A 9,654-nucleotide genomic window follows, 5' to 3' on the forward strand; every position below is an offset into this window, starting at 1 on the left:
AGGCAAAGAAATGCCACGAGCAGAAAGTTCGGAATGTGAAAAACCAGAATGCTACATTAGAGGAAAAAGGATAGAGAGGTAAGGAGGGGCCAGATATAAAGGCCTCGGGCATCGTACTAAAGGAGAGATTTTATTCTGTGAGAATAAATGATTATCCTGAAAGGTTTGGGGCAACATCAACCACCTGACCTGCGTGTTAGCAGAGCTGTGGCTTCCAGGTGGAGGCTGGACAGAGACTGAAGCTGACGGAGAATCCCTCCGTCCTGTTTTCCTCCATCGGGGGAAGAGTAACAGTGAAGGTTGGTGGATCTTGACCTGCCGGGAAAAGACAGAAAGGAAACAGAACTGCAATAAATTAGGGTATAATTCACTGCTCAAGTAGTTTTCAAAGTGTGGTCTCTAGACCAACTACATTAGCATCCCCTGGGAGCTGGTTAGAAATGCAAATTCTCTGGCTCTCTCCCAGCCCCACTGAGTCAGACACTCTGGGGGTGGGGCCTCAACAACCTATGCTTTAACAAGCAGAGGTGATTCTGATGCAAGTTCACATTAAAAAAATTTTTTTAACGTTTATTTAATATTTTTGAGAGAGAGAAAGAGAGAGAGCATGCACACAAGTGGGGGAGGGACAGACAGAGAGGGAGACACAGAATCCGAAGCAGGCTCCAGGCTCTGAGCTGTCAGCACAGAGCCCAATGTGGGGCTCGAACCCACGAACCATGAGACCATGACCTGAGAAGTCGGACACAACCAACTAAGCCACCCAGGTGCCCTGAAAGTTCACATTTAAAACCATTCTCTACAACAGAATTCACCACAGATCTCTTTTAAATAGTACGCATCTTACTTCTCCACCCAACTTGCCAGTAAAAGTTAACACTGTGGCTCCCTTTACTTTATTTGACATAGATAACATTATTGGGGCACCTGGGTGGCTCAGAGCTGACTTCAGCTCAGGTCATGATCTCACAGCTCTGCTTGTGAGTTCGAGCCTCACATCAGGCTCCCTGCTGTCTTCGCAAAACCACACTGGATCTTCTCTCTTCCCCACCACCCACCCACCCCACCCCACCCCCCCGCCGCGACCACCCTCTCTCTCTGCCACTCCTCCACGCTTTCTCTCTCTCTCAAAAATAAATAAACGTTAAAAATATATACAGCAAATGTACCTGCCCATCCAAAATGTACTTGCATGAAGTTTTCAGGAACATAACAAAGTACAACTGTTTCATACACTTCATATATGTTCTCCCTTGTTTCAAAAACCATTTGAGACAGCTGGTGTACGTATAATTAATGTTTACCATAGATCTCAAGTGTGCTTTCGGAAGATTGTTTCAAAATGTACTCCATGAAAGATCTGAGGCTTTGTGAGACTTATCTAAGGCTTTGGAGAGACTTAAAGACCAGAGCTTTCTAGGCCACAAAGTCCAAAAGCCTAGGAAATACAGGCCAAGAAAAAGTATCTGTGAACCCCCCAGAAAGACTGCATATCCAATAGTCCAGGGGCCTTCGAAATGAGAGCACTCACAGGTCCCCTGCTGCAGCATAAGCAACCCTCCGGGAATTCAGACGTTTTATTGAAATCTGAAGAGCCCCAGAGTACCCTCTGTAGTTCCAAAATATGTTTCCTGCCATTAAAGAGGGTTTTGTTCAAGCCCTCTACAACCACTACAACAATCCTAGTTGTCCTATGGGTAGAATTCATATGCTAAGTGGCAGAAATGCAGAAGCAGTGAGGCAGAGTTAAAAAACACAGGCTCTGTTTCCTGGTGTTGAATGAAGGGTCTTCCCTCTAGCCCCGACCCTGGACAGACCGCTTTGCTCAGGCATCAAGTAGGCAGTCTTTTCACGTGTCTCTTACAGTACTTGAAGCAAGGCCAGCGCGCAAACAAGTATCTATTATTCTTGTTCGTGTATTGATTTCCTTCTGTGCCAGGAGCAGAGTGACAGATCTCCACCGTGAAGGGCAATCATTGACGATGGGCCCAGCGGGATAATAACATGAGTTGCCACTAGATGGCAGTAACGGTGCTAAGTAATTAGTTATTAACGTTGGTTCTCCGAACTGAGCGCTATTTGTTGCTCAGTATTAACTCATTCACTCATTCAGGAAGTAATTATTCAATACTTTCTATGTGCCTGGCACCACAAGGATCAGCAAAGGAAGACATAGCCTCTTTCCACAGACCTTACAGTTCCAGGTGAGAAAATGGACAAAGAATCACACCAGTAAAATATCACAAGGGTTGTGATACTGCACAAGGGGAGAGCCGGCCGCCTGGGGAGGAGAGCAACCCTAAGAATGAGGTGAGGCCAAGAAGGGGTAGCTGCTAAGGTCTGAAGAACAGGACTTGGTGGGTAACGGGAGGGAAGGGAGCACTCAGGTGGAGGGAAGAGCCTGTCAAAGGCTCCCAAGTGAAAGGGAGGACTGTAGCTGGAACCCACAGGACTGGGCAGTGGACTGGGAGCTGCCCATCCTGGAGGGGTGAGCAGGAGCCAAGCCGAGAAGGGCCTCATAAGCCTTGCTCACTCAGGGGATGTGAGTCTAGATCCAAAAGGCAATAGGTCACTGAAGGGTTCTGCACCCTGGGAAGGGACAGAGCTGGGTGGCTAAACTGGATTTGCCTTTGACAAGGTCAGAACTGCATTCTGACGGGGTCACTTGTCTCTGCTCCAGGGATTCCACTGAGGGCTAGCCAGGTGGATGTAGGGAGACCAGCTAGAGAACCGTCTATGGGGTCCAGGAAGGAAGGAGGAGCCTGGGATCAGGGCAGGGGCAATGGAGATAAAGAGACAGTTTGGCTCAATGGCTAGGGGGTGGGCGCGGGAAAGTGCCAGAGACGGTTCAGACAGCACAGGAGATGGAAGGGAAACTGAGGCGGGGGGGAGGGTCTTGAATAGTGGTTGGGTAGTGGGGAGTCATGAGCTCAGTGTTAGACGGCGCTATGAGGGGTTTCTGGGACATCTAGCAGAAACATCCAGAAGGGAAAGGAACATCTGAGTCTAGAGTTCAAAGACAGAACCATGTAGAGTCAGGTGGGCAGGGATGAGACCACCATGGAGTGAAGACTGGAGAAGCATTGAGGTCATCTGGATGAAGACCAGCAAGTGGTAAAGGAAAGGAAGAGACACTGAAGGCAGCATTAGAAACCTGACTACAAGGGTGGCCTGGATGGCTCAGTGGGTGGGGCATGTGACTCTGGATCTCAGGGTTGTGGGTTCGAGCCCCACCTTGGATGTACAGATTACTTAAAATTAAAATCTTAAAAAAAAAAAAAATCTAACTGCAGGCAGAGGACAAAATACAGATAAGGGAAGGTTTCAAAAGAATCAAAGCCACAAAGAACAAAACGGGGAGAAAAGATTACAACTAGCATGTGGTTCCATTCCGGTCCCAGTAAACTGCTCATCCTACTTATTTACCTCTCTAAACCCTAGGTTCCTGAACTTTAAAACAGGAATGCTCTGCAATTCTCATATAAATAAAAAGAAAGTGAGAAGAGGGGCACCTGGGTTGGCTCAGTCGGTTGAGTGTCTGACTCTTGACTTCTGTTCAGGTCATGCTCCCAGGGTTGTGGGGTCCATGCTGAGCATGGAGCCTTCTTGGAATTCTCTCTTTTCCTCTGCCCCTCCCCCAGTTCGAACACTTTCTCTTTTTTAAAAAAAGGGGGGAGGGGAAAAGATAAAGCAAATGTGGCTAAATGTTAATTGGTGAATCTAAGTTAATGCTATGGCCATAGTCCTTTTGCAGTATTATCAAATCAACACATTACCTAACTCAAACTTACATAATGTTATATGTCAATTACACCTCAATGAAGGTGGGAAAAATCGGTTAATCGCTGATACAGATGTTTGTGAGACTATTCTTGTAGTTTTTCAATAGCCCTGAAATTATCTAAATAAAAAGTGTTTAACAACAAAGAAATACCTGGTGGGGACCACAAGTACAGATTAAACCAGGTTGACTACTGGCTAAGAAGTGTGGGTTGAGGGAAGCATGGGGGGTTCATAACAGTATTTTTTGCTTCTTTTTTTTTTTTTTGCTTCTTTTTTTAAAGTAGGCTCCATGCCCAGTATGGGGCTCGAACTCACAACCCTGAGATTAAGAGTCTCATGCTTTACCGACTGAGCCAGCTAGGCACCCCAACTTTCTACTTCTGTAGATATTTTTTTCATAACAATAAGTTATTTTAAAAAACAGTTGCTGGGGTTGGAGGGGGAAGATATGCAAAGTGCCAGCACCTGGTTCTGTTTGTTTAGTGGAGATGTGTTTCTATTTGTTCTTCCCTAGGGTCAAAGCTTATGCTATAATGCCATTTTCTTCTCGGATTTGCTATAAAATATAAGGTTTGGGTTGGAGTGGGGATTTTTTTTTTTTGTTTTTTGTTTTCGCCTTAAAACAGCTGATGACTGGGGCGCCTGGGTGGCTCAGTCGGTTAAGCGTCTGACTTCGGCTCAGGTCATGATCTCACAGTCTGTGGGTTCGAGCCCCAGTCAGGCTCTGTGCTGACAGCTCGGAGCCTGCTTCAGATTCTGTCTCCTTCTCTCTCTGCTCCCCCTCCCCCAAGCTCATGCTCAGTCTCTCTCTTATAAACATAAATAAATGTTTTAAAAAATTAAAGAAATTAAAAAACCAGCTGATGACTTAAACACTGCTGATGACTAATTGGAAGCTTTAGCCCAATTCCTTGGATTTTAGAGTCCGACAGCTGAGAGGCCTTCCCTTCCGGCAGGCATAGCAACCCTAAGGGGTAGAAAGCCACAGCAATGCTGGGGACATAAATGTAGGAAGACAGAGGCCCCACTCGCCCTGCACTGCTCTGGTCACGCACCAGGTCCCTGGGCGCCTCCTTCCTGGCTGCTGAAGGGGACCTTACAGCACCGAGGTCCCTGCTCCAGTCTGCGGGCACAAGTGCCCACTTTTCTGCCTCATCTCCTGCCTCACTCCGCCATCACCCCGTGTTCCAGCCACCCTAGACAACAGGCACTTCCCAGCAGGACTTGGCTCTCTGCCACAGGCATGTTTTTGACCTTGGCTCACACGATGGCTCATGCCTGAAATGCCTGTGCCGGCATTTTCCCTGGCAACCCTGCCTGCTTCCCACCTGGGCAAAAGTGAACTAGTTGCTTAACCTGCTAAAACTCTCTTTTCTTAGGGGATATTAATACCTTCCTCCTGGAATCGTTCTCCAGATCGGGAGAGACGGCGTATAGGTGTAGCACTTAGCATGAAGAAACAGCTCAACAAATACTAACGCTTAAAAGCCTCTACTAGGATTATCTAATTCCTTGCTAGACTGTAGGCTCCTTGAGAACAGGGAATGTATCTATTTATCTTTGCATCTCTAATGTCTATCATAATACATAGCAGAAGGATGGACTTGCAAATACCCGTGATTCAGAATCACATGTGGGTTTGCTTTCGCTTGCTTGCAAAATACAGATTCCTTGGCTCCAGGCCTATTGGGAACAGGGTTCTGGTTAGTGCACAGTAGCCACTGAGTCAAGACATCACCCTCTGTGATACTTATCAGTACCCACCTCTAACATGGACAACCGATATTTGCTAAGTCATATGGAAAATGCCACTAAGACACTTCAAAACAAGTCGTGTCCTACCCTGAACTGGTTTCCTAGAGCAGCAGTGACAAATTCCACAAACCGGATGACTTAGAGCAACAGAAATTTGTTCCCTCCAAGTTCTGGGGGCTAGCAGTCCAAAAAGAAGGTGTTGGTAGGGCTGTGCTCTCTCGGAAGGCTCTAAAGGAAAAGCTGTTCCGCGCCTTTCTCTTTGCCTCTGGTGTTACCAGCACTCTTTGGCATTCCTTACAGTGTAAACATGTCACTCCAATCTCCGCATCTGTAGTCATATGCTCTTCTGTCTCCTGCTTATGGGGATATGTGTGATGACAAGTAGGGTCCACCTTGACAATCCAAAATCTCCCCATCGTGAGATCCTTAACTTAATCACATCTGCAAGGGTTTTTTTTGTTTGTTTTCTTGCTGTTATATTTTATTTTTTTATTTTTTTGCCAGACGAGATAACATTCACAGGTTCCGGAAATTACGATGTCTTCTGGGAGGGGCCATCATTCAGCGTACCACACACCCAAACCCTGGTAGATTAAACTGAAGTCTATCTGTAAGCTTCCCATGTGATTCCAGCTGTGAAAACTACTGAGCTAAGCACTGACTACAGGTTTGTTGGATGAACGAACAAATGACTTCCTCTACTGTGCCAAACCTCTTTCACTGACTTTAGCTATAGCCCTCACAAGGAGAGAGACCTTTCTAGAATATTCCATACCTTAAAAAGGGGGGGTTGTTTTTGGAGTTCCTGACTCCCCAAATACAGTGGGCCACAGACACCTCCCAGCATGTAGCTCTCCCAGCATGACCCCTCTGCTCATTTAGCTCCCTTCCTTTGCAGTGCAAGTTTCTTCCAGGGAGTGCGGGGTGGGCAGACAGCTCCCTGGGCTGCTCAGTTTCCCCCTTGCCCCAGAAATGCTTGTGCAATACAGAACAGACTCGCCAGGAAAAACTCGTGACTCACCCCTAGTTTACAACTTAAGAGACTAGGACTGTTGAAACATCTTAGCCCAAGGCCACTATGGGACTCCTGACTCCAGGCACATCATCACAGGAAGCAACCCAAGAGGAGCAACATCCTTCTTGGGGCTTCTCCCAGCAGGGCTTCTGCTGTAGGATAACACACTGTGCTGATAAATGTTTAACAAACAGTTCCCCAGGGGCAAAAGCCTTGGATTTGTAGCTTTACCTATTCCTGAGACATAAACAGTCCCATCATGCCAATTACAAGCTGCCAACATGATGTCACCAAGAGACAAGCACCTTCTCACCAGCCAACTCCCAGCCACTGACCTATGGAAAAACCACTCTTCTCTCAGTGAGGATTTGCAGGCCCAGGAACTGGACAGTGAAGCTTTCGGAGAATCACTACAGAGAGTCAATTTCCTAATTTCAGGAACCAAATGCTACCACTAGGAACAAGTGTTTAAAATAAACACAAATCTTTACAATCCCTACCCAACAAGAAAGTTCTAGACACAAAACAACACTACCTCTTTATCCTGTCATCAAACTTTATTTCTTCATATTTTTTTTTTTTAAGAATTCATCTAACATTGAGGCACCTGGATGGTTCCGTCCGTTGGGTCGAGCATCCAGCTCAGGTCATGCTTTCATGGTTAGGGAGTTAGGGCCCAGAACCCACTTCAGATCTTCCGTCCCCCTCTCTTTGCCACTCCCCGGCTCACTCTCTCTCAATCTCAAAAATAAACTTAAAAAAAAATTTATCTGGGTCGCCTGGGTGGCTCAGTCGGCTAAGCGTCTGACTTCGGCTCAGGTCATGATCTCGCAGTCCGTGAGTTCGAGCCCCACGTCGGGGTCTGTGCTGACAGATCAGAGCCTGGAGCCTGTTTCAGATTCTGTGTCTCCCTCTCTCTCTGACCCTCCCCCGTTCATGCTCTGTCTCTCTGTGTCTCAAAAATAAATAAACGTTAAAAAAAATTTTTTTTAATTTATCTAACATTGACTGTGCCACACACTGTTCCAAGTGCAGTATACACCATGACTCAATTTACTCTCACAACAAGCCTATGAGGCAAGTACTTTCAAGATCTGTTTCAACACACTAGCACACTGAAGCACTGCAAGGTTAAGTAAACACGCCTGAAGTCACACAGCCCTGGGGTGCCTGGGTGGCTTGGTAGGTTAAATGTCGGACTTTAGCTCAGGTCATGATCTCACGGCTTACAGGCTGGAGCCCCACGGTGGGCTCGGCGCTGACAGCTCAGAGCCTGGAGCCTGCTTTGGATCCTGTGTCTCTCCCTCTCCCTCTCTGACCCTCCTCTGCTTGAGCACTGTCTCTTTCTCAAAAATAAACATTAAAAAAATTAAATTGAAAATTTTAAAAAGTCACACAGCCCTGAACTGTCTTTGCAATCTCCAACAAAGAGAAGCAGAATAAATGACGCTCTCCCAACCCAGGAACTTCTATGTTTTAGATACTGATCTGCGTAAAAATAAGCAGCATTATTTATACATATGTAATTGTAAACTGAACCTAATAAACACATAAATACACCAATAAAATTTTTCACAATGATCAGTCTTGGATATAAGAGCACTTTGCCTTTTCTCATTCATCTTCAGTAAAGGGGCTCAAATCTCTTTGCAATTATCAATTAATTCTATATCAATATTCCTCCGAGGCTACACATCACATTTATGGTCTGTTTTATGGTCATTTTACTGCCGTGATTAGTAATGAAAACGAGAACAACGTTACGCAACATATAACGTATCATGTAGAAAACAATTAGGCACGATCACTGTTTGAAGGTTTAAAACAGAAACTAAGTTTCTAAGAAATTAGTATTTCATTATTAATAACAAGACCTCAAATGTATACAGCATTTTACGTTTAAAAGTTTTTCATGTGTAGTCAATAGGGCACATGGAATATAACCTGCAGCCAGTCAGACCTGAATTCAAATTCTGGTTTCTGCTCTTAATACTATTCTGAGTATAATTCTTAACTGTTGATTTTATTCAGAATAGGTCTGATTTATATGATTGAAATGCAAAAGCTACAAAGATTTAAAGAAAAATGTCCCCAACTCCGTATCCCCGCCCAGCAACCTACCTCCTTTTCTTGGAGGTAAAAAAAAAAAAAAAAATCACTTTTTGATATCCTTCCAGGGATATTTTACGCATATGTTACAAGCAAACGGTACACATCAATCTTGGGCCATTTTATACCAATGTTAGCATTCTACACTCATGGAAAGTCTGAGCTAGTTTCCTCTCCCGTAAAAGGGCGGTAGGGAAGATTGTATCAGAGACTTACGAAAATACCTAGCCATAGTGTGGCCTGGAGTCAGCCCTCAACAGAGTTTTCCTTCCCCTACCCTTAAAATGCCTGGGAGTTCAGGGGTCTTTAGCGTGCCTCACACTCGATGCTTGTTAATCACAGGCTGTCTCCTGCCTCCCCCACTTTCCAATTTAGGAAGTCTGGCGGAGGCCCCGGCAAGTGCATCTCTAACCAACTCCTGATGCTGCAGGAGCTGCTGGTCACAGGGTCCCTTGGGAGCCTCCTGGCGGAGCGGGAACTCGGATGCTTGTGATTACAACTACAGGTTGCGCCACTGGCGCAAGTCATTCTCTCACCTTCAGTGTTTTTCTTAATAAATGGAACACCTCCCATCGCAAAGGCTGCTTGCAGATTACGCCAAGATGCACCACATGCACGGCCTCGATCTTAACACACGCTATTGAAAGGAAGCGCGAGAGGCGTGGGGAGGGCAGGGGACCTCCTGGGACACGGGAGCCGGAGGCCCCACCGCGGGGACAAACAGGGTCTGGAACACACACATCCGAACACCGGGGTGGGGGCTCCTGCTTCAAAGCCTTCAGGTACACCGAGCACCGCGTACCCAAACCCCTCCATGCAACTGTACAGCGCTTACGGTTCAAACTGCGTGCAAGGATGCAGGTGACCCCGGTTGAACCCAAGCGCAACGTGGCCGCACAGGCGCGGGCGCCGCCGGCAGCCCCGCCCACACGCGCCCTGCTGCGCTCGGGACTGGGCGCGCGCGCGGACGTGCGGCCGGCAAGGGAGGCAAT

The 9,654-nt window shown here is 46.6% G+C and overlaps 1 non-coding gene across 1 annotated transcript; it reads right to left on the bottom strand.

Moving 5' to 3' along the window:
• Positions 1–4,073: 4,073 nt before the first annotated feature.
• TRNAK-CUU (transfer RNA lysine (anticodon CUU)) lies at positions 4,074–4,146 on the bottom strand. Its single transcript has one exon. It is a non-coding gene; the product is annotated as a tRNA-Lys (tRNA).
• Positions 4,147–9,654: the final 5,508 nt, after the last annotated feature.

The sequence above is a fragment of the Herpailurus yagouaroundi genome, unplaced genomic scaffold, assembly GCF_014898765.1.
Source record: "Herpailurus yagouaroundi ecotype Mexico unplaced genomic scaffold, PumYag 185, whole genome shotgun sequence".
Lineage (NCBI taxonomy): Eukaryota > Metazoa > Chordata > Mammalia > Carnivora > Felidae > Herpailurus > Herpailurus yagouaroundi.